Here is a 26,488-nt window from a genome sequence, read left to right on the forward strand (position 1 = left end):
TCTTTCTTAAATTCGTATAACATGATTGATCGAATATAGACATATTCTTGTGTTTTGCAACTGTTTAATTAAGTACTATCTGTTCAATATATACTGATTCCTAAATTAAGACAAGAGAACTAGGAGTCCTATGAATATCGTCACCCTAATAAAATGAATTGATCATAGACAGCGATGTGTATGCAATTAATTTGATATCGTTTCTCTCAGAATCAAACGTGTACATAACTTTCTTATATCTATTATAAAATTAAACTTCTCTAATATTCACAGCTGAAGAGCTACCTCAGAGGAAGATTTATAAAACAAAATGATGAATTGATCCATCGAAAGTTTCTTTCGTACATTTTTAATACTAGCTACATTTTAATTGATAATTATAATGGCATTATAGAATGGAACTCTGTTTTTCTAAATCTACAAAGAACATGAAAATTTCATAACAATTCAATTATTTGATTAAAAGCTGCATTTGATATTCATATATGTATTTAATATAATGATGGGACTAATTAATCAAGCGTAAAGGTGTAAAAAAAAAGGTATAAATATTTTTAGTAAATAGAAATAATAATTGTACACGAGGCAAGATAATTGCACGTTCTTCGTTGTACGTTGTTCACACACTCTCTGAACACACTCTCCTCTAGTTCGCTTTCCCCTTTAGGTTTAGGTATGGCATATACTACGTTAGTCAGTTCGGGTTCCAATATATAGGTGTATAGAATCCTTTGAGAAAGCTCTTCAATTAATAGTTTATAGGTTATAATACATTCTGATGTAGTGACTGTTTTAATGCTTACTCGAATAAGTTAATTCACAATACTACGAACAAGGTCTTTAATTTTGTTTATCTTTAATTGATTTCAGCAGTTTTATATAGAGATACGTATTTTATGTTGTTTGGTTAGATTTGCTGTTACGTAAAGAAGTTAGATATAAATATATATATTTTGTTTATACGTCATTGCACATAAAAGATTTACATATGTATAAGACATACATAACCTGTAATGTCGTTCTTCAAGAAGCTTCTTCATTGATATTGACAGTTTCGTGTCCTTAAATTATATTGTTACATCTTCTGTATCGTTAAACTGCAGTATTGTATTGAACTTTATATTCTAAAAACAACTTTGATGTATTTACTTATAGCTCTATTTGTGTGAAAAATCGTTTTACAACCTAACCTCTTTCCACCTTTCCGGAACTGGTCTAAATAAAAATTCCTACAGTATACAAGGTATGAAAATACACTTCTATCTTCGTTCCGCCGATCATAAGTTCATGGCTTTTGCGCTCGCATGAGCATATATTACAAAATAACAAGAGCTTTCAATGTTATTAGACCATTATTTCACCGACACTCTCGTACGCTTTTAATGCAATTAAAACTATCATTTTCCGATTTCATTGTTTCCACGAAATATATGAAAATATTCATTCATCATACTGTGGAAATATGGAAGCCTGCAAATAATGAAACGTTAATTCTCGCTAACATTTTTACACTTAATTGTTGCTACGCGTATTCACAGAGTCTCATACGAATGGTTTTCTACAAAATTTATCACGACTATTCGATGCAACGAGAAGATCGATTCGAAGCAATATTGGAACTCTGATTTGTAAAACGGAGGAATGCTGAACAATAGAAAACGGTTAGTAAAGCAAATTAGTGAGAGGTTTGCGAGTTAAACAAGCACTTTCTGTTTGTTGAAAGATTGGAATTTTTAAACAATGCGGTTAATGCTTTTAAATAGTTGTACAGAGAATGCTTTATAATAATAGACTTGGTTAGCCTATATAATCAGATCTTATTTCTGAAGAATAGATACATATATATGTATAGTTTTCATGAATTATTTTTGGAATATAATACTATGCAAATACATAACGTAATTAATAATAATTTTTATATGATTACTGCGGCCAAATCATTTACGAAAATAATGTTTCTTAATAAGATAAACAGAATTTCAAAATCCATTTAGACACAATAAATCTGAAACATTTTAATAAAAAATTTTATAAGAAATTAACTTAAATATATAAACCAACTAATAAATTTTTAACTTTATTACTTTATAATAAATTATAATGTATTACAATATGTATATACATTTATAAATATTTATATATTTTTACATATTACATTTATATATATTTATATATATGTATATAGATTAAATTACTTAAATTATCTTTTTGATAATAATTCTGTAGATTTATTTTTTCCATCATCCATAACATTTGCAAATAATATTGTATGTAAAAGTCTTGCATATGTATTAAAATGTATAGTATTAGTAATATTCTATAATTAATATAAAATATTACAAAAGAAATAGCTATCAGACAGCTTTTTTTCTAGATTTTTTATAGATTTGAAATAGAATAAAACTTCATTCTATTCATGAAAGATCATATAGTTTAATTGAAAGTCTTTATTTATATGTCATAAATACATATATATACAAATAAAAATTGCAAACTTCTTTTAGGAATATATGAAACTTATCAAGTTAATTACAAAGAAGCGATAGTTGATTTATTTTATGTAAATTTGTTTCTAATTTGTTCGCATCATTTCACAAAGGAATTAGTAACGGTATTAATCGAAGATTGTCTGAAAAGTGTCTGGATAATAAGAGAAGAATAAAAAGGAACTCTTTAGACGGAAAATTAATTACTATGGTGTAGAACAAACATAGAAGGATAGCCTCGAATCGTGCAGCTCGTTGGTTGCCACTTGTCACAGTGCCTAGCGTCAACGACTGGACCATAGTGTAACCGGACGAATAGGACGAGGGCATCTATCTGTGGCAAAATGTTGACGAGTACTATTCTAAGCTTACGAACGAGGAAGTTTTCCACAAAGTAACTACTGAGCACATTCACGCTGTCGTTAATCAAATTTCAAACATACAAATCGCCTGTTCTTGCATCATTTATTTTAATAACTATATACAGTATAGGATTTCAGTATGAAATGTCAAGCTTTTCCCACTTTGTAGTAATAACTATCATAACAAAATTTAAATGTTCTGATTTCGTCACTTAACTATACTACTTATTTTTTTATAAAGTTTGAAATTATTATTATTATAGAGTTTGAGATCCGTTAGAACGAGACGCGATAAAGTGCACGCGTACCTAGCGAAAATTCAAAGTCGATCTTCTCGAAAATAAAGTCTCAAACGAAAAATTTTTATTCTATATTTTCGACTTCTTTTTTCGCGTAGAATCACCACCTTTCCGCTTGTACCACTAGTTACCAACTACCTTGTATATCCAAAGTATTCTTTATAGTATTTATTAGATAATACAGATTTCTATACAGATTTCACTCCTGTAGCAGTATTCACAAAAATATCAATCCGCTTAAATACCTGCAGTGTAATGGTATGCATAGTAATAAAAAGTAAAAGATAATTTACAATATACTATACCAAATTCAATATCGAATAAAGTAATAGATAAACTTACAGTTTGTTTGTATAAACATTGGATAAATTTTCCTATCGTTTCGATCTCTAGTGTAGTAGGAGTAAACAGAGTCCTATTGAACAGTATCTGTTTCGTCTGTTTGTTTGAGTCTGCTGTAGTAAAGTTAAATAATTGTTGGTCAGTTCAATAAGTTCAAGTTGGTAGTTAGGCTATTTCAATGATTTTCTAGTCGATAGTCTTTCCTTATATTTGTTTGCAAAGCGTTCTATTTCTTCTTTGTCTGTTTTAATACCTAAATTTTTTCTGAGCTCATCATTACGAACATACCACGGAGGTTCATAATTGCGCGAAATATTATCGACTATATCGTGTTTTCATAATTATCACCTGCTATTCCGCATAGTTTAGTTACCAGTTAGGTCCAGATGGGTTTTATGATAACTTTGTATATTAATAACTTGTTTCCAATTCAGAATTTCGCTGCGGGTGTCTTTCTGTCCAATACATGTGTATTCTTCTTGTTTTTATTTACTCTATCTTTTTCTTGTATAAGGTATTTCTATATCAACCTCTTGTCTAGGTATCTTCCGAGATATTTTACTACTTTCGATTTTGGTATCTTTTATCTTCTATTTCTTCTATTTCTTTTTAAAATACTCTCATGTCCTATCCAGTGTTTCTTGAAGTATTTTTGATGATCTTATTGCGTTTTCGTGGATCGCTAAAATGGCCGTATCATTAGCAAATGTTAAATGTTTTGGAGATAGTAGGCATATCTGCAATATAGGTGGTACATAGAGTTGGTTTTAGCAAAACTGGGTCGAGGAACCCCTGCGTTTGCCTTGAAGATATTAGAGATTTCCCCTTGAATTTTTATTATGAAGCTTCTGTTGAATAAGTACGATTTCAGTAGGTAGTAGTTAGCTTCTGTTTTTGTATAATGTTTTGCGTAATAAATCATGATGCTAGACTTTATAGAAAGTTTTTTTCGATGTCAAGAAATGCTGCTGTACAATACATTTTATTCTCGCGGCCTGCCAAAACTGTGCACTTATTCAGTTTTAACGTGTTTGCTTCGGAAGCCAAATTGGTGGCTAGGTTTCTTTTTTGAATTTTTTCTAGAATTTTGTATATGGTTGGTAGGAGCGAAATTAATCTATATGATGTGACTTGATGTGAGTCTTTTTCAGGTTTTTGTAGCAATAAGATTTGAGCTGTTTTCCACCGTCTTAGGAAATACTTCAGTATATAATAATTTAAAAGATAAACATAAAAACATCTGTGCATACATGTAGCACTTTTACAAAAATATAATCTTGCTTCTTTATGCGAAGTATATCAATAAATATCATACTAGCTATATAAAAAGGAATTAGAAAAGAAAATGAAATTATTTTACATTTGGCTGTAAAAATGGCGAGACATGTTTTTCTCAATAAACAATTTTGTAATGACAAGTAGCTCTGTAAAAAGAGAGCTTGATAAATTTTGTTCCTTAAAACAATTTTAACATATAAAATATTTATACATGTATAATAGAATTCTAAAATATAACATTTTTATATAATGCAAAAATACGAATGTACTAAAATTTTGCGAATGATATATATTAGTATCATTATATTCTAAATAACACAAACTAATTTTAAGTGAAAGTACCCAATTTTGAGAAACTCCAGATACATTCATCGAGAAATACCGCTTTAACATTTTTCTTTTGTCTATATTGATTGATTTCCGTCAGGTCCTATGATAGAATTTAATCAAACATTAGCCTGATACGTTTTATTGGATCCCATCCTATCGTCTATCTAACGTTATGGAAAAAGCTATAGAGCTACGGGGAGCTTACTGGAGATGAAAACATCGCCGACACCACGCATGGGACTGGAAACAACGATGGCAGGATATTACTTGAATAAGAAGGAAGAAAAGGACAAACCGGTCCAGACACTGCCAAGCTTGGAAAAATTCAACGTCGAACAACTTTTCTATTTATCCCTTGTCCTCGTATGTGAACTCTTAATGATGCTGAATTATTCATGAAAGACAAACTTTTCGTTTTCCTTCCACATAACTTTCTTCCTTCCTCCTGCTAATGCTGTCTCATTCAATATCTTCTCTTCTTTTTGTGTACTTCTGTTTGTTCTAAATTAATGATATATATGGATATAATCAAGTATTAAAATTCTACAAATACCTTTGCTTTGCGTTATTAACCTGTTAATTGAGGAAGGCAACTTAAATGAAAATATATATAAAAAGATAGAGGGCTTGCAAATAAAGTAATTGTTATGTTTGAAAGATTGATAATTCAAATGATAGCTTAAGTTGTCTTCCCCAATTAATAATAAATTTTCAAAATAAGTTTTAAAAATAGATTATATTATTTTACACCCCCGTTCATAAATATTAGAGCACTTAGTTAGAAAGAAATAAATAAACCTAAAAAGTCATTAGGAAAGTACAAGAAGCTTTAATAAGAATTATTGCCTCATATATTCAAGATCAACTTCGTGATCGATCGGTGACAATATCTTCACAAAACGACACTGAGCACACTGAGTAGCGGCGACAGCAATAGGCAGCATGTGGCTCGAATATCCGTAACTTGGACCAGGAAGTTCTTCTGCACGTGGCATACTCTTCAGATTTAGCACCGAGAAATTATCACTTATTCAAGTCGTAGGACTGCAGCACTCATTAGCTAGGCAGCACTTTCAAAATGTTGCAGAAATATAATAATGTCCAGTATCAGCTTTTCGTGACCGAATCCGAAATTTGACAGGTAAGTGGCAGGAAGTCATGCAAAATGGGGGAAAATATTTCGAACATTAATTTGCAATGCATATATCATGTATAAGTAAAGGAAGATTGAAAAAAAGATTGAAAATCTTCCATACATCTAATATAACACATTTTGAAATTTCAGTACTCTAATGGGATATGATTATCATAATAACGTTGATAAAATTTTAAACCAATCTGAAGATGTATATGATGAGTGTATGATTACATTATATTATAAATATTTATTGCAAATATATATATATATATATTTTATATATATCTTTTATATATATCAAAGACTAATATATAGCATGAATAGCCATTATTCTATTGAATATTGAGGCTAATTAATACAATGAATAATTGAGTGTTCATAATTACTTAATATGATGAATACTAGTTTAAGATTAAATTTTGAAAGATTAAATATCTCATTTTCAGATCTGTTATAAACTTTATCAATATATATGCACAATCATGGTAACGAGTCTCGTAACAGTGCTAATGGAATTTTAAAATGTTTCGTGTAACATATGATGTATTCATAAAAGATGTCTATATGCGATCGAATACTTCCATGAGACTGTGTATATTTCCAAGGACTAAAAACAGTCAAACCAAAGTTGAGTGTACATGCACCTTTTAATTCCATGATTAGAGTTTTTTTGTTAAGAAATGACCCGAATACTTCCATAAGCCTGTGTATATTTTCAAGGACTAAAAGCAATCAAACCAAAGTTGAGTGTACATGCACCTTTTAATTCCATGATTATAGTTTTCTTGTTAAGAAATGACCCAGTTAACAGATTAATGGTTGTTTTTAATAGCACTTTTTTGAACTTGAAAAATTTCGACAAGAATTTAACTATACCGTAGGGATAGAGCTCAATGAATTCGAAGAACAATAGCTGGAATTAATTCGTTGTCACGAATGAATTTTATTGGATGACTCACAGTAGCACTAACACGTTCTTGGCTAGCAGAATTATTTCGCACTCGATCAATACCACCGAATTATCAGTTTTTCAAATTACTGAAGTCGTCACTTTTTTAGTTTATTAATATTTTCATAATATACTTCACAATATTATTAGTATAGTCTTCGTTATATTATGTTGTATTATCCATATATATATTTTTTTTAAGAATTTATTTTGTGAAGTATTCTATGATATTATATTTTTTGTATTTATAAACAAAACATACTTTTGTCCTCAAAAAGTAAAATACTTTTAATCACTAAAGCATGTATTCGTTATTAATGTCGATAACTTTCAGTTTTTGGTCGTTTCAATTATTATAACTCTTGTTATAATTTGGATATCAAACTTTTTATAGCCAACATGTGAAAATCAACTAATTATTAGTTCAATAAAATAATTGTTGAGTAAATATTATGTAATAGAGAAAGATACTATGAATTTTGATAAATATTCGTGTCAATGAAATTTGGCAATATTTTTATTCCCTCTATAGTGGGTGCAGAATCATAATTAGTTTATTTTCAAATTTTATGATTGGATGCAATTTATTACCAAAGATATATAACGAATAATTCATTTATTAGGTTGTTAAAAAAAATTATATTCTTTTCACAATTACTTTAAAGAATTTATAATTACTTCGCTTTCAAACTAAATAACTGGATAATGTTTATTGTTAATTTATTTATACAAAATTTATAACAAAATATTCACTAACACCAAGATTATGGCAATTAATTTATTCTCACATTTAATGAGTGATTAAAATTTATCAAAAATTTATGTAAGATTGGAATTGACTTACAAACTATTTAATAAGAAAAATTTTTTGATTACAATGACGTTCTGATTAGTCGTCCCAAGGCTCCTTTTAAAAAATTGCCAAATCCTTCAGACCGGTAAATTTTATTTCTCAACAATGGAGCTAAAAATATTATTTCTTTCCTTGGTGTATCCTGTCAGTTCCTTTCATAAAAGTACATATCGATTTTAGAGTTTCCTCACATAGTTGCCCTCGAGAATACTCTCAAATTATGTGTCCACTTGGGAGCAAGTTCGAAAATTTTAACTTTCAGGGCGCATGTCCACTAGCAAGTAAGTAATTCGCGACGTTTTTTGCCAGAGCGATTCTCGTGACGTGTGTAAAGTTGTGAACATATCTGAGACAGTGGCCGATATTCATTAGAAATCACAGATAAAACTTAAAAAAACAACAGATACAATTAAAACAATATATCGATTAAACATTTATCATTAGAATTAAGTAAAAAAACACTTGTCTTAAATTCCACTTCAAATAAGCGATTTTTACTTTTATACTGATGATGAAACATTCGGAAATTCTGACTTTTATAATCGATATGTGTCTTTCCTTATATTTGTTGAATTTTTAAGATATTTATCTAAATTATACTGCGTATAGCAAAACTAACTTTCAGATATGTATCTTCCAGTGTCTCAAAAAGAGGCTTAAATCATTCTAGAGTTATCCGGGCAATCGTATACGCGGCAATACGAAATAGATATACAAGAGAATGATACGAATTCCTATTATAATTAACCTGTGGATTTATTATAAATAATATTGTATATGACGGAGATGAGAGAACATCGGTGCCTTTATTTTGGAATTTTTGGGCAGATTCCCAATACTTTAGTCTAGACTATTTATTACAGCTATACTTAAATGATAAAACTTAGAAATAGTTGTTATGATTCAATCCTATTATGTTTGCCCGAGATTTGTGACAGTGGGCTTGGGCTCGAGGTGACACAACTGATCGCCGAACGTAGCCACGGTCACGGGATGAACGTTTTTACATAACAGAGAAATGCCAATATTGTGGGACACGTTGTATTAACAATCAAACCCCGGGCAGGAGCAATGTCAGCACTACGCGGGTCTGTCTAGCAACGGCGGCTGGAATTTTGTTGATATCCCCAGCCAATATGCAACGAACAAACGCGATCGTAAGGAGAGGAAAATTCCCATCAGTCTTTTATTCTAGCGATCACCTTGGCGAGTTTTGCACATTGTCTTTACGTGCAGTATTATACCGAGCGTCACAGCAAACGTTACTTTGTGCTTCAAAATATATTCTACGTTTAACAGAGAGTTACCCCGTTGACCGTGGATTCGTTATTGAACCTAAGAACATTATCACTAACATCTCGAGTGTTTAATCACCACGATTATTTGTCAAACTGTGTAAAAATCAATATTTATACCAGTAAATATAATCTCTATTGTACAACAACGATGGCTGGTCCTAATGCAGATTCGTTATACGCCCATGAATCTAACATTAACCCGACATATATAATATATAACTATATCTTTTTTAATATAAGTACGTTTCACTTAATTTTTAATTACTTTATAAGTACCTGTTGCCAAAAGTTTCAGTGTTACATACAGTCGTTCTCCTACTAAGAAAGCACGATACATTTTTGTATTACTTTTCCTTATCAGATGTTCTACAAGTTCCGAAAGATACTCAAAATAATTTGTACTCATATGTAAGAAATTATTGAGTATTATAAGATTTACTATTCTCAATTTCGATCAATAATAGGGTTTCATGAACATCGAGCTCACAACTTTTCAATATCTAACTTCTCACCCGACTTTCCCTCTTTTTTTTCTTTTTTGAAGTAATTACTATATACGTAGCAAGACATCGACAACCTGTCAAGCGAACATTTTGATCGACAGAAATAACAGAACTAAACTTTGTTGCAGCAGTTTGTACTTTGAATAATGTAGTCACTTTCGACATTTATTGAGAAGAAAGCTCAGAGATCACTATCACGAATTATCGCAGAGAGTGAGTTGCAATAGTATGTGCAGACAGGTTTACGCATTTATACAAGTTGCTGTCGCAAAAAATATCACAGTCTACTTACTAATGGACATGCATTCTCCCGTCTGGAGGAACAGAAACGTGGTAATTTTCGTGGTTTATTTATGACGCCCACTGAAGAATCTATTTTAGAGAACGGGACTTTAGCAGCTAAAACGATTCTTTTCAATATTCTTAGCAGTATTTTTAAGTTTTCTGTGTCCATCGGAGTTTCAATAGCTGAGTGCGTCATAAACGCGGTTATTTCTGAAGGATACTTAGATTGTAACGCTTCGATCGGTCGAGGGCCACCCAGAAGAAGTACTGCAACCCTCATCTAATAACATCGACGCCTCACGCTCCTTTAGGTATCGCTCACACGCTTTCCGCTAAAGGTGCTCCGCGCTTCAAACGCACGGAAGGGTAGCAAGTGACACCTTGTGAGCCAATATGCTAATTGGCCATCTTCCTGCGTTCGGTGAAAACCAATCAGCGTGTGTATTTCGAGTTTCCGTTTCAGGCTTTGCAGGGGACTTGGTCGAACTGTGAACATCAGTCATAAAATCAGCCTCGTTTAATGATCATTCGAAACGATTAGTTCAGTCCCGACGTGTAATGAGAATAATTTAGAGACAGACTTCAGAGAGAACAATTTCACATACTCTCCCATCTACGGTAACATCTTCTCCACCAGACGAGGAGGAAAGAAACATTTCAATCTCTCAGCATTCGGAGAGAGCAGTCCCGTCTGTATCTCTCGACTCACCAACATCTCCAAACGTTCGTGGAGACAGAATGGTTCCATCAGTCGTAACGATCAGTTGACCGTCTTTTCAATCGCATTCCTCGACTCGTCAGTGTCTCCAATCGTTCGTGGAGATAAAATCGTCCCATCAGTCGAAATGATCAGTAGACGGTCCTGCGCGAGATCTTCAACTGTAAACAGTATCTCCAGGCATTCGTAAAGTCAAATAGCGGCTTGGCCCGTGAACGATCAGAGAACAGTCGTGCCGGTCTTTCAATTGCAACCAACGTTCGACACGCGTTCACGGACGAGTGTGTCGTTAACCATTCATAACGTTCAGTCGTATATCGCACTGTAACAGTCGTATCGTGTCGTATAATTATTCGTAGTAAACATTCGTAAATCTTGTCTCGGCAGTCGGAGAAAATTCGAAACCTTCTCATCGTACAACCTTTGGAGTCGTTGATTGTTCATCGTACATTCAACCACTCCTCCTCCTCGTGAATCAGGGTAATTGTTAATAATAGTCGTACGTAATCGTTTCCAAGATTAATTCTGCGTGTAATAAGTCACTGTGCACTGTTATTGATATCGGACATAGGCGTACGTAACATGTACAAACACATACCTTCTCAGATAGACAACAAAAGACTTGCCAAGTGCTTGTTATCCAATAGATCTGTCAGAGCTGTGTCTGTAGTTTCTTTTAACTCTTTAACACGTTGACTGTCACACGTATTTTCAAGGAAATCTCCGTCAGGCCACGCGTGCAGCAGTACCAAGCGTTCTCTGCCAGGTGCTCCCATCGATATTTTAGTAATGCGAGTCGCTCATGTGGTCTCAAGAATAATCTCGCCTTTTGTTTGTTCGCAACATTAAAACCAAAGCTGTTGTTGAATATAATGAAGGAATGTGTGGTATAGATTATTCCGACCAAATGGTTTCTTTTGCCACCACAATTAGGAAAGGAATCAAATGGTACAGAAAACTTGGCATTCGACTCCTTCTGGGAATTTCTGTTGTAAACGCTTTGACGGTTTACAAAATTGCAACAAGCAAGAATATAAATATTAGAATATTTAGACAATTATTAGTTGCAAAAGTATTAGGGTTGTCTGAAAATACAAAAATTCTTGTCTTCGACGAAGTCGGCATAATATCGCCGTTCGGAAGAATGATTCCGGAAAAAGCATTAGACGCGCATGCAAACTATGTTATGCAAATAAAAGACGTCGAATGGACCGAACAAAGGCACAAAAGAATTTGAAAAAAACAACAACTTATTGTCCAAATTGTCCCGACCAACCTCAGCTATGTATAGAATGCTTTAGAGTTTTACATTCTAAATAATTTTTTAATAAACCATTTTCGTATTACTTTTATAACAATTCAACAGTTTTATTATTATGGAATATCTTTTCAAATACCTACGACGATCCTTCGCAAGTAGTCAAATAAGAGACACCCGAATATGGGTTACGCGGCCTGACCAGAAATTTTACTGACACCCGAATACGGGTTTTGTGGCAGTCACGTGTTAACCTACAACTACGGGCATAGCCCGTAATAGATGATCGGACCAAACGTAAATATTACGGGCATAGTACGGATCATCGTACTACACAAGTCGTGCGAATGGCTCGAAGGTTGCGTGAGCTTTTTTACGTTTTCGGCCCAAAATTCTCGAACGTAAATCGTAAGTTAAGGGGCTAAGTTATAAACGAAGTGACACTGTGATTATGAATGTGTAAGAACTCAGAGATTTGAATGTCTACGATATTTTAGAAAAATAAACGTTACTGAATGAATTCACTGTAGGCTATGGACGAATATATTTTAATAAAATATCATTACTTACGAAAGAATTTCGGTTTGAAGATGCTGAATAAAGTATAATTTTGTATAAATGAATGTAACAGAAGTTCAGTGTATAATGGGACCAATTGTATGTGTTTTCTGTATATATGACAATTTAGTGGCATTTACTGCTAAAGTTGGAATTAAAAATTTCAAAGGCATAAAATAAGGCTAGTTTGGAGTTCCTATTCTATCACCTCCATTGCCGCTCTTCTTCTTTGTTTTTTCTTTTTAATTCCTGTGACATCTGCAATTTGTATATTCCAATAAATTACATATTTAGTTTTATTTATTTTATCCTACTGCACTTATCTGCCTTCTCAAATTATAAATTTTTCGTTCAATCTCTTCTTCTACGGTGTATTCAAACTTTGGCCTAATTTCGTTAAAAACTTTATTTTTTTTTTTCATGATTTCTACATTCTACAAGGCAAAAACAATTAAAGCGAACATTTGGTCCTTCGATTCGGGACATCATGCTTGTAACTAACTCTCGCGGTAACCATTCTCAGAATATGAAACTGTTTCGAATTGTGAAGATAGTTTTCCGATAGTCATACATAGTAGATAACATGTATGATCTGAGAACAAGCTACAAGTCATCGTTTTCTTGGACAGTTGGACGATTCTCCCGGACAGTCACTCTCAAACGCAATATCCACTTGCAAGAAAAACTCTCGAGACTCGTGATAGTTTAATTGTCAAATGAAAATAACAATATACCAACGAAACGGAATAGAAGTAAAAAAGGAAGAAGAAAAACGCGCAAAAGCCGACAAACCGAGCACTTCCTCCAGTATTTTTGCATGAACATCACACCAGCGTGGAATTGTTATTTTAGAATTCCGTCAGATAACCTGTTTTTAGATTTAAGTGCTATATCATCACTTAATCGAAGCTAAATTGGTTAACAAATGAATGATGCTCCGCAGACAGAATATAATTGATAACAAGCTTCAATGTTGGATCTGAGAAGTTTTTGCATAAAGAACACACCTAATAGCTCTTATTCATTTATGCTCTGTCTCTTTCCTCTCTCTCCTTCTTTCCTTTTCTATATCTGTTCTATATCTATTTGCCTTCTTTCTTTCTCTTCTTCTTTTTCTCTTTCTTTTATATTTTACGCTCTTTTTTCTTATTGACTATTTAAGATCTCTATGTATGCTTCTAGTATGCAACTATGTAGAAACACATATTTAAATTGCTCTAATATTCCAATGTTAAATGGACACGGCTGAAATTACCGAACTCAAGTGTTTTTGTAGGAATAGTTTTATTTCTTTATTCGTAAGAATTAATATTAATTATCACTTTCATCATCTATTAACTATATGTACATAGTTATCTGAGATCAAACCAGAGGTCAAAATTAGATTAAAAAATTTCATTTACCTATACATGTTACCATCGCTCAGCTTTAGTTTCCAAGATATTCACAAAAAACTTGAATTGAGTTGAATTTCCATTACACTTTATTCTGGCATATAGGTGGCTGCATTTTTCTGTAGCCCAACCTAAACTTAACTCATTGATTCTAATTACCTATCCTTAATGTAGATAAAGAAAGATAAAGCAGTTGGTTACAGATTGCGTAGATTAATATGCAGCCGCCACAATTTGCCGTGAGGCGCCCGGTAATGCTAATATGACTTAATTTTTATTTCATTCCATTTTGTAAATGTATCGTAAATATGATTCCTACCATCTATTATTATTTATATATACTGCCAAACATACTTTTGTGTATAACTCAGAAACAAAAACTGCACGTGGTTATCACTAGGTTGCGCCTGATTCCGAATAATTATCTTGTAAGCGTGCCAGTTACATGCACAGATCCATGTATCAGTGTTAGTGTATCGTACTCATAATGCCACCTCACAGTGACGATGATTCCTCGGTTCGCAAGATCCTTTAGAAGAATCGAAAGAATGTTAGGCGGGACCCCATTACATTACGATGCGTACGATCGGTATCGAGTGGAGATCGATCTTTCCGTTAAATAAAATTTCGCTTGACATTAGAATGTTAAATCTGCGCTGCAGTTATAAGAGTAGATTCTGATAATATTAAACAATAGCGTCTGGGTCCTACAGAATACTTCCGTCATCTGGGATATTGAGGCTAAGGAAACTATTGAGGCTAAGGAGGCTATCCGTTAGACCTAAGCACTAGATTCAGCTAGAAATAAACTTATTATAAATAATTAGCCATGTCACTGTGAGAAACTTACTTAAAATTCTCAATTCTTATACTTGTAAAAGAAAAAAAAAATTTCATTTGAAAAGCATTTTTTACATTTATGCATATAACTATATGAATTACATTGTTAATCTTATCACAATTAAATTTCTAGTTTCTATAATGATATGTCGCTAAATACGTATGTTACGTTCTTTTAGAGACGTGAAAATATAAAGTCGCGCTTCGATATTGACCCATTAAGGACCTGCATGAATTCAATATCTTTCTTAGAATTTTTCTTATTAATTTACGTTATTAAATTTAGCTTTTGAACATTGTGACTATAAAAAAAAGATTTCACAGATATGTTTGATATCTCTTTCGTTATTATTTCTTTTTTCATTTAGATACATCAGATACCTGAGCATGACTCTGGATAGGAGATTAACGTGGGAACAACACATCATAGACAAATCGAAGCAACTGAAGGATAAACTTAGAAAATTCTACTGGCTCACTGGCCGACGTTCCAATCTAAGCACGCAGAACAAGATTACGCTCTATAAGACCATAATAAAACCTGTCTGGACCTACGGAATCCAACTATGGGGAACAGCAAGTAATTCCGACATTGAAATACTTCAACGCTTCCAATCGAAAACGCTAAGATCCCTAATAAATGCACCCTGGTATGTTACCAACGAAGCAATACATCGCGACCTCAAGATACCCACAGTCAAAGAAGAAATAACAAAATGTAGTAATAGATATATCAAAAGAGTTAACAAACATCGAAACCCCCTAATTACTAAATTACTTAATACGTCGGTCCAGATCCGCAGGCTAAGAAAACACTATCCATAAGACCTAAGCACTAGATTCAGCTAGAAATAAACTTATTATAAATAATTAGCCATGTCACTGCGCCACGCCAGAGAAACTTACTCAAAATTCTCCATGCGAGAATTGATTGTAAGGTACTTGTAAAAAAAAAAATTTATATACACGATTTTATATAGTTTGAAGAAATTGAAGTACTTACAGCAACGTACTAAAATATACCTCTTTTCTAATCATGGAAATCTTGTTTGAGTCTTTTATTCTATTTGCATAGTGAATTTTAGTACGGTACCGTATAACGCGACTATATAGACAGGGCAGTGTATCTTAATCTTAAATCATATACGTTTTTCAATAATGTTAAGTTGACGTAACTTTTAGGCATTATTTCACAATTTACATCGTAATGTATTAAGGGATATCTAGTTGCAACTGTATTATTTGAAGGTTCTTGATCAATTTTGTTCTTTCGGAGTCATTTCAACAGTTTATGCTTTTTTTTCATATCAATTTTTAAATTTTTCCTCTCTCTCTTTTTCTTCTTTATCGTATGTCAATCTATCTTCATCTTTACTTCTCTATCACTTCACGAATATTTTTCACGTTACCATAGCATTTCGCGAACATTTACTTTTTTGATAGGTCTTCGTCCATATCCAAGCGGTAGACGTGAATCTTGATGGATTCGTTCACCATTTACACCGAACTAATATCGTGATGCAACGTCGAATAACAATGGATCGCGTTTCTGCTATCCGTATCCCTTAATGCGTTTGGATATGCTAGTGTAAATCTGGCTTTAATATTGTTGTACTAACAGCGCGGAGAAAATGATCAGATAACCGAATTGTAATATAAATGAGTTATTTACGAAAAATAGTAAAAATAAATTGTTAGTAAAATAATTAATATCTTAAGAATAAAAAGAATTTATAGATTGGTAAATTGTAATGGCAGGAAATTAAAAATATGATTTTCGTTTAATTTTATGACACAAACTCATTGAATATAAAATATTTATGAAATGTGTAAGTCACATTCAAATTATAATAATTATCATCAATTATAATATAATAATTATCACCAAATATAAATCATTAACATATTAAATATAACATCATTCGCAAATAATTAAATGTTAAAATCAACATTCAAAAACATTCACTACTACAATACTGGCGTCTAAACTACCTAATTATAATTGTAACATATAATTTATAAAAATAAAATTAAAGAGGCGAATATACATAACTATAAAGTTGATTTCTTAATTATATTTGTTTGTGAATGTGTTGAAACATAATTCATGTGTGTAATTATTCGTAAGACAAAACATTAAATAAGTACTTTTTAAAGAATATTATAAAGAAGACCATATAAAGACATTTTTATATAAAAATACTATATTTTTATTTCGGAGAATGAGAAGTACTTTTAAAACAAGTTCAGCGACGTGATGCACATAATGAAGCGCTGTCAAGAATCTAATTTCTTCCACCATTTTTCGCGGCAAACATTTAACGTTTCTATTTATAAAATGTCGAGAAAAAATTCATTCGAATAGCTCTTTTAGGAACAAAAAATGAAACAGACAATTAACGTCACAATTTTATACTAGAGGTTTCCTGTTATTTTAAACTCTAATTGGAATAACAGCGTAATGGTTTTAAGTTTATCTTTTTGTTAATATGTCACATATTTTTCCTGTCTCTAAATAATTTAAACAAATACTTGTAATATTAGATCAAATCTGTGGAAATATCAATTTAATGTCAATTCTTTTATTAAAGTTATTCGTAGGTATTCTATGTTTCCTGCATAATTTATGTATTATTAGTTCTTATAAACAAAACAAATTGGAGATCGTTAAATTTTATTTATAATAAATTTACATCTACGTTTTATCTAAACCCTCTTTTTTTACTTTTGCATACATTTGCATGCAAATAATAGATTTTATTTACAATAAATTTACATCTACATTTTATCTAAACCTTCTCTGTTTACTTTTACATACGTTTGTATTCAAATAATAAATTTTATGTACAATAAATTTACATGAACATTTTACTTAAACCTCTTTTGTTTACTTTTGCATACATTTATATCCAAATAATTTTTTCTTTATAAAATAGATTACCAGGTATGTAAATATGAAATCAGAATTTTTGTATAGAAAATACACGTTTATTGTATGAAAATGATTAAAAATATTTTATTCGAAGTATTGCCCATCGCTAGCTATACATTTTTCCCACCTGTCTGGCAATTGGTGGATGCCACGCCAAAAAAACTGTCGCTCTTTTGAGGCAAACCAGTCATCGAGCCATTTTCGTACATTTTCGTAAGAAGTGAAGTGCTAGTCAGAAAGTGCGTGTCCCATCGATGCAAATAAATAGTAATCGGACGGAGCCAAGTCTGGTGAGTAAGCCGCGTGCGAAAGTATTTCCCAACTGAACCCTTCGATCGTTTCCTTGATCGGTTTTGCTGTATGTGATGGTGCATTATCATGAAGCAAAATTACTTTGTGTTGCCTTTTTTGATATTCTGGTCGTTTTTCACGCAAAGCTTGATTCAAATCGATCATTTGTTGTCGGTAGCGCTCAGTATTAACGGTTTCGCCAGGTTTTAACAGCTCATAATAGATCACACCCTTCTGATCCACGTTCTTCGTTCCTCACGTCAAAATTGCCACTTCTGAATTTTTTAAACCACTCAAAGCACTGTGATTTACCAAGAGCATGCTCACCGTAAGCTTCGACAAGCATTCGATGCGATTCTGCAGTAGTTTTCTTCAAATGGTAACAGAAAATCAATGCTGTCCGCAAATCTTAGTTTCCAGGCACAAAATTCGACATGTTCAACGCTATTACAAACTATGCTGTTGTATGAAACTTGTATTGTTCTGAGTCGAAAATGTTTGTGCGATGTCAACAAAGACTTTTGGCATCAATGACGCAGTTTAGTGATAACTACATTATCATCTAGAGCCATCTATAGACAAATTGCGGTTTCATATTTACAGACCTGATATCCTTTTCTACTGTAATATATATGTAGTATCGTGGAGAAAAAGGCCTAAGATATCGGTCGAACCATAAACAATGTCGCGAGAGCCGAGGCGTCGTTGGGTCCATCAATGCGTCGTCGGTCCTTTCAAGTGAATAGTTTCGTAGAAAAGGCCTACGTAACCCTGGCCACGGGTGTTCGCGGAACACATGCGTGGTGGTGCTAAGAAAAGACAAAGGGATGCTAGTCCAGGGGTTATCAGTTAGAAGTCGTACACAGTGTGAGTTGAAAAGTCAGAGAGAGTGAGTGCAGAAGCCGGAGAGTGTGAATGGAGGAACCGGAAAGTATGAATCGGGAAGTTGAGAGCCGAGTATGATAATAAGACATACGACGATATTGTAATTAGTTCGTTGTATTAAGTATTGCTTGTTAAACCAAAACATCATTACTTGTCCTTACTTTAAGACCCATTAAGTTACTACATATATACATATATATATGTCGGTTTATCATTAGAGTTAGGGGCATATAATGAATCTTCGCGTTAATTGGCCATCGTTGTGATGTACTATAGATGATATTTACTAATACAAATGTGATTATTACAGAGTGTGACAAGTAATAACGGCGATTGGATGATCGAGATGTCGATGACAATTAATTTAGGTTCGATAACGAATCCACGATCAACGGGATGACGAATGCCATGCGATACACGATTCTGATGTAACTCAACGTACAAGTAAAAAACTTATCTGAATGAACTGAACCTCACTCCAAGTGAAACTGCCCTTATATACTCCTTTCCGTACCTCTCTGTACCCCTAGGGTCAATCTTTGTTTCTAAGGAGAGCTATTTAATTACTCCATACCTCTGTTGTATAGTATTATGCATGAACGGTATTCTACGAACAGTGGTGCCGTTCGCTACGTGTTTTATCTCGGCTGCTAACTTTTCTTTTTGGTACGTAGAGAAATCCTCATGGACACTCCACTGCTGTTAATAATCGGTAATAGCAGAGTAGTGTCGGATTTTTACCGACTAAAACTCCACGACGACCATCCTATGCGTATGACAGGTGTGCTCCAGGAACCTCTTACGAATTGTCTTCAGGTGCACCCCTTTCCTGCGTCCTCTTGTTCGAGCCAGTCCTAATGATTCTCCGACTGTTGAATTTGGAGCTAGGGAGGGGGGGGGGCATTGCCCCTAGCGCCATCCCCCCTTCTAGTCGCAGCTCGCTGGGACCGCGGTAAAGCGGCTCTGGGCCGCCTGACTGCCATCCCTCTTCGTCGCGTCACCCTACAAGGGTGAGAGTTCTTCCCTCTTTCCTTCCCTGCCCCCTCCTTTACGAGCATAACCTGCTCGCAGAAAAAGCGGACAGCCTCGTAAAAAAAAGTTTTTTTTTTTTTTTTACGTGGAGGAAATCTTCATAGACACCTTCTCGCCACTCTGTGCGTGGGGCAGGGGACACAGGGCGGCAGCAGAAGGTAGTGCCGGATTCTTACCGGCTAAAACCTCCACTACGTTCAGTATAGTAGACCAGCTGCGAGCAATCGTCAGCCCTGGAGTAGCCTTCACACTTCTGCAAATACAACCCCTCCCCGCTCCTCCCAGTCCATCCCCTCCCAACCCCTCCCTAATAGGCTAGCGAACTGTCCTGTTTTTGCGTCCAGGCTTTCAGGACATAAATTAAAATATCGTACATAGGCACAGCGCAACAGCGGCTTAATTTTATTTTATTTAACAATAATAATCTTAAAAAAAAAAAAAAAGAGAAAAGAATGTAATAATGCATGGCTACGTCGTACCGCCGCGTATCGGTACTCTTGCCTGTACCACCCTACAATTAGAATTCAGCGTTTATTCTGGAAAAAAATGATGTAAAAAAATATGTAAATAACCTGGAACAAATAAACAGAGATAAAAAAAAAAAAAAAAAAAAAACTTCTGCAAATACATTCACCAAGGCGAGGATTCGAACTCGCTACGCGTTGTCTTTCAGTTCGAGACCTCAACAAGCGTACCTTTTTTTTTTTTTTTTAACTTTGTTTATTAATTCCAGGATTTTTACATATTTGTTTTTACATGGTTTTTTTTCCAGAATAAACGCTGAATTCTAATTGTAGGGTGGTACAGGCAAAAGTACCGATACGCGACGGTACGACGTAGCCATGCATTATTACATTTTTTTTTTTTTTTTTTTTTTACGCCTATTATAGTTAGTTAAATTTAAGCCGCTGTTGCGCTGAGGTTATGTGCGATGTTTTAATTTATGTCCTGAAAGCCTGGACGCAAAAACAGGACAGTTCGCTAGCCTATTCAACAAGCGTACCTGGCTACCCCACTGACACATCCTACCTAAATAGGTACTTAGTATGCTATTTTCTTCCTTTGCCAATTCATTAACCAAATTATATATAGCCATAATTAGATATGGAACGTTATTAAATACGAAACATTAAATAAAATCGAATTGTTTGAAAATCTTACATGATATGTAGAAGGCCATTTTTTTCTATCAACTCATTAAACGAGTGGTTTTCGTCCTAATTGTTTCGTTCATAATTTATCAGTGGGACGTTATTAATCCTGATGCATTCTCTTGGCTGTTCTCGACCTAATTCTGTTTTTCTAACGTTAACAAAATCTCAAATTTCAACAAAGTATAAAAAAAAAATGGTATGCATGATTTTTCCTTTCAATTTTATTTTAAACGTCTTCTTAAAACATAACGAATACATTTTGTTTCCTAAAATGCAAGCAGAATTGATATGTGAAAGTTTGAGGATTCACTTTTGCTTGCATTTTAGGTACTAAGTACCTATTTAGGTAGCATGTATCAGTGGGGCAGCCAGCTACGCTCGTTAAGGTTCCGAACTGAAGACAAGACAACGCGTAGCGAGTTCGAATCCTCGCCTTGGTGAATGTATTTGCAGAAGTGTGAAGGCTACTCCAGGGCTGACGATTACTCGCAGCTGGTCTACTATACTAAACGTAGTGGAGGTTTTAGCCGGTAAGAATCCGGCACTACCTTCTGTTGCCGCCCTGTGTTCCCTGCCCCACGCACAGGGTGGCGAGAAGGTGTCTATGAAGATTTCCTCCACGTAAAAAAAAAAAAAAAAAAAAATTTTTTACGAGGCTGTCCGCTTCTTCTGCGAGGAGGTTATGCTCGTAAAGGAGGGGGCAAGGAGAGAAAGTTTGTTCTTTGATCACTATTTTATGTCTATTTTGACCGGACTATAGGTACACGTCCCTCCCGTGACCGTGGCTACTTTCAGCGATCCGTTATATCATTTCGAGTCCAAGTCCACTGTCATAAATCTCAGGCATCCATATTCGGATTAAATCATAAACAACTATTTCTCAGCTTTATTATCTAAGAACAGCTATAATAAAAAGTCTGGACTAAAGTATAGGGGACCTTCCCAAACATTTCAAAAGAAAGACCCCGATGTACTTTCATCTCCGACATACATATGTCGGGTTCACATTATGATTGAGGTTAGGGGCGTGAAGCGAATCTTCATTTGGATTAGACATTGTTATTATGCAACAGAGAAGATATTTACTAGCGCAAATACAATTATTACAAAATTTGACAAGTAACCGTGATAATTAGATACTCGAGATGCTAATGACGATGATCTTAGGTTCAATAACGAATCCGCGGTCAACGGGAAAACCAAATGCGCTTTCTTCCAAAGTCCAAGTTGTACTCCACTTGCTTGTCTACGGCACAAGTATCACTGAACTAACTCTTTGTTAAAACGTAGAATATCCACCGAGCGTAAAGATGTTATGTACCTCGCTAATGCGACCTCACGAGAGAATGACTTTCCGTCACGATGATGCTGCAGAGGAGAATTATGATCAGATGTGTCTAAGGACACGAGATCATCGGATTCGTCGAGGAAAGCGTGGAAATGGACGTTCCTGTTAATTGGTTAATTTCTATATTGGTGGTTGAAGAAGGATGCTAAACGCCCTTGGGAGAAAGTTGCTAGCGGAAAGTGTCGTTCGTGAGAAAAGCAGATTTCCCGTATCTTCCCGTAGTAGGTGGTAGATCTAGGGACTGTTAGGATAAAGACTGTTTGTCCGTTTGAAGGACTTTAGTTGACTAAATCTTAAGATTTGTAACGGATCCTCAGGCTAGCTGAACATGTACTGTGAAGATGTATCAACATCTGGTAATCATCTTATCCGAAGGATAGGATCTGCATCGGATCGGACAGAAACCGTTTTAATGTTTACTGTCGCGTGCCGCTACAACTATTTCTTTTAAGGAGAGCTATAGAATTACTCCATCCCTACGTTAGGTAAAAACGTTCATCCCGTGACCGCGGCTACGTTCGGCGACTTGTTATTGCCTAGAACCCAAGCTCACTATCACAAGTCTCGGACAACTATAATCGAGTTAAATTATAGAGATTAAAATATTGGCGGTTTTTCCGAAGAATTCCAAAAGAAAGGCTCCGATGTCCTTTCATCCCTGACATATATATATACTTCCATACATTGTTTAAAATTTTTTACATACCGAGCGTTCTTCTATTAGCTCCTAATGTTAGAAACGATTCCATCAAGTTTCGCAAGAACTGACACCAACTGTTATTCCAATATAGTAAAACATGTTTGTTTTTCTCAGAAATAAAATACGATTTATTAAATTATTTACAATAAGTGGGTAAATTTGGAAAACTGTTGCTATCAGACTGCAAGTCGTTACACATTGTACAAACATTATACGAAAATGTGCAAGGGTAAATATAAATAAAATTACTCAAAAGGTGCAAAGAATTTTTAATTTTTAAGAAATTTACTAATAAGAGATACAGTGTCGATAAGACAACTCAATTTTTTTACTCAGTTGCAAGTAATAGTATTGTTACAAGTATAATCTTAAAGAATTTTAAAACACTTTTTAGAAATAAAAAGATAATTTGGATAGTATTGTTTTCGAAGCGAGGATTCCATGTTATTGCCGTCTCTCTAATAATTTGGAAGAACCTTTTCTACTTTATTTATACTTAGCTAGACAACCAAACAAGTTGAGGATATTAAATTACTTAAATAACAAAATTCTTCCATTCTTAATATTCACAGAATAAATGAATTAACAAGTTAAAAATAAATTTTGTCGTGTCATAATATTTTAGGATAGTTTTAATCTCTTGAATCTGTCTATTTGCGATTTTGCAACTATTAGGTCATCCCATAAGTTCGTGTCGACCTTTGTGTATACATTTCATATTTTAAAGAAAAACAAGAGAACTTTTATCGAGACGGAATAATGAAAAATAGGAAGAAGTTGTACAACGAGAGGGGGATTACATTTTTTCTGTAACTGAAACTGAAAGGTATGTAAACAATCTTAACATATATAACCGCTCGAAAAACGGAACGAACTTATGGGATGACCTAATACATTATATTCTATACAAGATAAACAAGTGTCCACATATCTTTGGGCGATGGTGTATGTTATTACACTTCAAAGATACGGTATAAGTTTACTTATATTTTATTTCCTTAGCAGTCTGTGGAAATTTGCATTTGCATAAATATGCATAGTATAGTTATTTGTAATTTAAAAGTTATACTTACAAGTTCTGTATACAATTGTTCTTGTTTGCAAGCAAAGTGCCCAGTTAATTAGTAAAATTAAATTGTCACTACGAACGAGCTTGTTACCCAAGTTTTTTGTCGCTTTCGGAGCAGAGAAAAAATGAACAACTATGTTATGAAATGCAGGAAGAGGAGAACAATGGCAAAGCGCGAACTCTTGTAAGTATAACATAAAGTCGTACGAAGAAAAACTGACTAACGTAACCCATTGTTGACATAAAATCGATATAAATAGTTGAATATATTTTCAAATGCAAAATCTTTATCGTTTCAATTTTCTCTGAAAATTTCTTCGCAAACGTATAATTATGCTTAAATTAAATGAATATTAATAGTAGAAAATGTAAAGATAAAGTTTGAATTAACTCAATTAATTTAAATATTTCATTAATTTAATCTTTTACGATGATTTAATTCAATGATATTATCCTAGGACAGTTTTTAGGAAATACCAGGACTTCATGCTTTCTTATCTTTCATCTATACAACAATGAACAAAGATATTGACACAAATCAGATTTTTCCTGTAAGATCATAAATCTATAAACCATACAATTCTTTATTTAATTTTTTAATGAAAGATAATTTTCCAACATGAAGGTTAAATATCTGATAATTTATTATATAATTAAGCAGCAGTGCAATAAAATTTTTTTTACAAATTTATACAATACTATTATTTTTTATTATTATTGTATATAATTATACAATAATAAACGATATATAATAATCAAAACTAAATATAAAATAAATAAACAAAAATTATATATAATACTTTTGTTCATCACTGTACATCATGATGCACTTCCATAACATTTACAATTTTTAATGTTAGAATCGTATGCGCGATTTATTTTATTTTATCTTGCAAATTCAAAATGTTTTTAGAATATTATCAACTATCCATTTAATTCGTTATCAGTGTTAAAAGAAAACAAAAATTTCATTGAGTATTTATAGAAAAAAGTTTTTTTCCGCTTGATATTTTTGTGTTCTTTTGATAACTGTGTTATCACGCAAGCAATTATTATACAGGGTGGTTGGTAACTGGTGGTACAAGCGGAAAGGGGATGATTCTACGCGAAAAAAGAAGTCGAAAATATAGAATAAAAATTTTTCGTTTGGAGCTTTGTTTTCGAGAAAATCGACTTAGAAAGTATTCATAGAAATTTAATTAGAAGAGCAGAAGTATGTGTTCGGCAGAATGGGCAACATTTTCAGCAATTTTTGTAATAATAAACTTTATGATTACTTCGTATTATTTCATTATGTATTCCTAATTTTTCGTTACGGTAAAAACAAATTTAAACTGCGATAATATCCATTGAGACAACGATCTACAGTGAGATCCGTTATAACGAGACGTGATAAAGTGCACGCGTACCTAGCGAAAATTCAAAGTCGGTTTTCTCGAAAACAAAGCCTCAAACGAAAAATTTTTATTCTATATTTTCGACTTCTTTTTTCGCGTAGAATCACCGCCTTTCCGCTTGTATCATCAGTTACCAACCATCTTGTATATTTGATAAAGCGCCCTTACGATACTCAACACTGAATCATCGATCACGCACCCCCCTACCCCTTTCTTTTGTTTTTAGGTTATCTTCTGCGCTGCTCAATATTATCACTATTAATAATACGTTCAATAAAAATAACTAATTGTTGAACCTGGACCCATAACCTGTTGTTTTTTTCTAAATTCAAAGGTAGGATCACAATAGTTATTACTATATTGTACGGATAAATCTATCACACTGTTCTGAGCCGAAAAAACCTTTATTTTCCTTATAGAAAAAAGTAGAGAAGATTAAATTTATTCAGCTTTCAGCGTACCTCCAAATACAAAAGATGCAACTTGCTCTGAATATATTAAAATTTATCATGTCAAAATAAATATTTAGTGCAATAAAACCATCATTTCAAGCAAAAACCATTTTCAAGGTAACGATCTATCCTATAAGATTTAAAAACGTTTCTGATATTACATAATTCTCGTAACACGAAGCTAGTAGAAGACCATTCGTTAATTACACGTTTCAAACAGCACATTTCACCACGATTACCATAATTTAACATAACACAATTTCATCATAATTGGGATGGACCTAATTGGCAGTTTCAATATTTGCAAGATTCATCGACGTTTTGTTATCAAATGCAT

The 26,488-nt window shown here is 33.3% G+C and overlaps 1 protein-coding gene and 1 long non-coding RNA gene across 4 annotated transcripts in view; one reads left to right on the forward strand and one right to left on the reverse strand.

Annotated features, from left to right (window-relative positions):
• The window catches only part of LOC100645124, a 253,887-nt gene that overhangs the window by 143,930 nt on the left and 83,469 nt on the right, over positions 1 to 26,488 (reverse strand). The gene's annotated exons all lie outside the window — the stretch shown is intronic.
• On the forward strand, positions 1,092 to 15,395 carry LOC110119384. 3 transcript variants are annotated; one of them, XR_007224698.1, is made up of 4 exons: positions 1,092 to 1,243; positions 5,280 to 5,460; positions 5,958 to 6,238; positions 15,260 to 15,395. It is a non-coding gene; the product is annotated as an uncharacterized LOC110119384 (long non-coding RNA). The 3 variants fall into 3 exon arrangements; XR_007224697.1 differs by lacking the exons at positions 1,092 to 1,243; positions 15,260 to 15,395 and adding an exon at positions 6,682 to 9,340 and having other exon boundaries at positions 3,182 to 5,460; XR_002307811.2 differs by lacking the exon at positions 1,092 to 1,243 and having other exon boundaries at positions 3,183 to 5,460.

Source organism: Bombus terrestris, chromosome 7 (genome assembly GCF_910591885.1).
Source record: "Bombus terrestris chromosome 7, iyBomTerr1.2, whole genome shotgun sequence".
NCBI classification, from domain to species: Eukaryota; Metazoa; Arthropoda; class Insecta; order Hymenoptera; family Apidae; genus Bombus; species Bombus terrestris.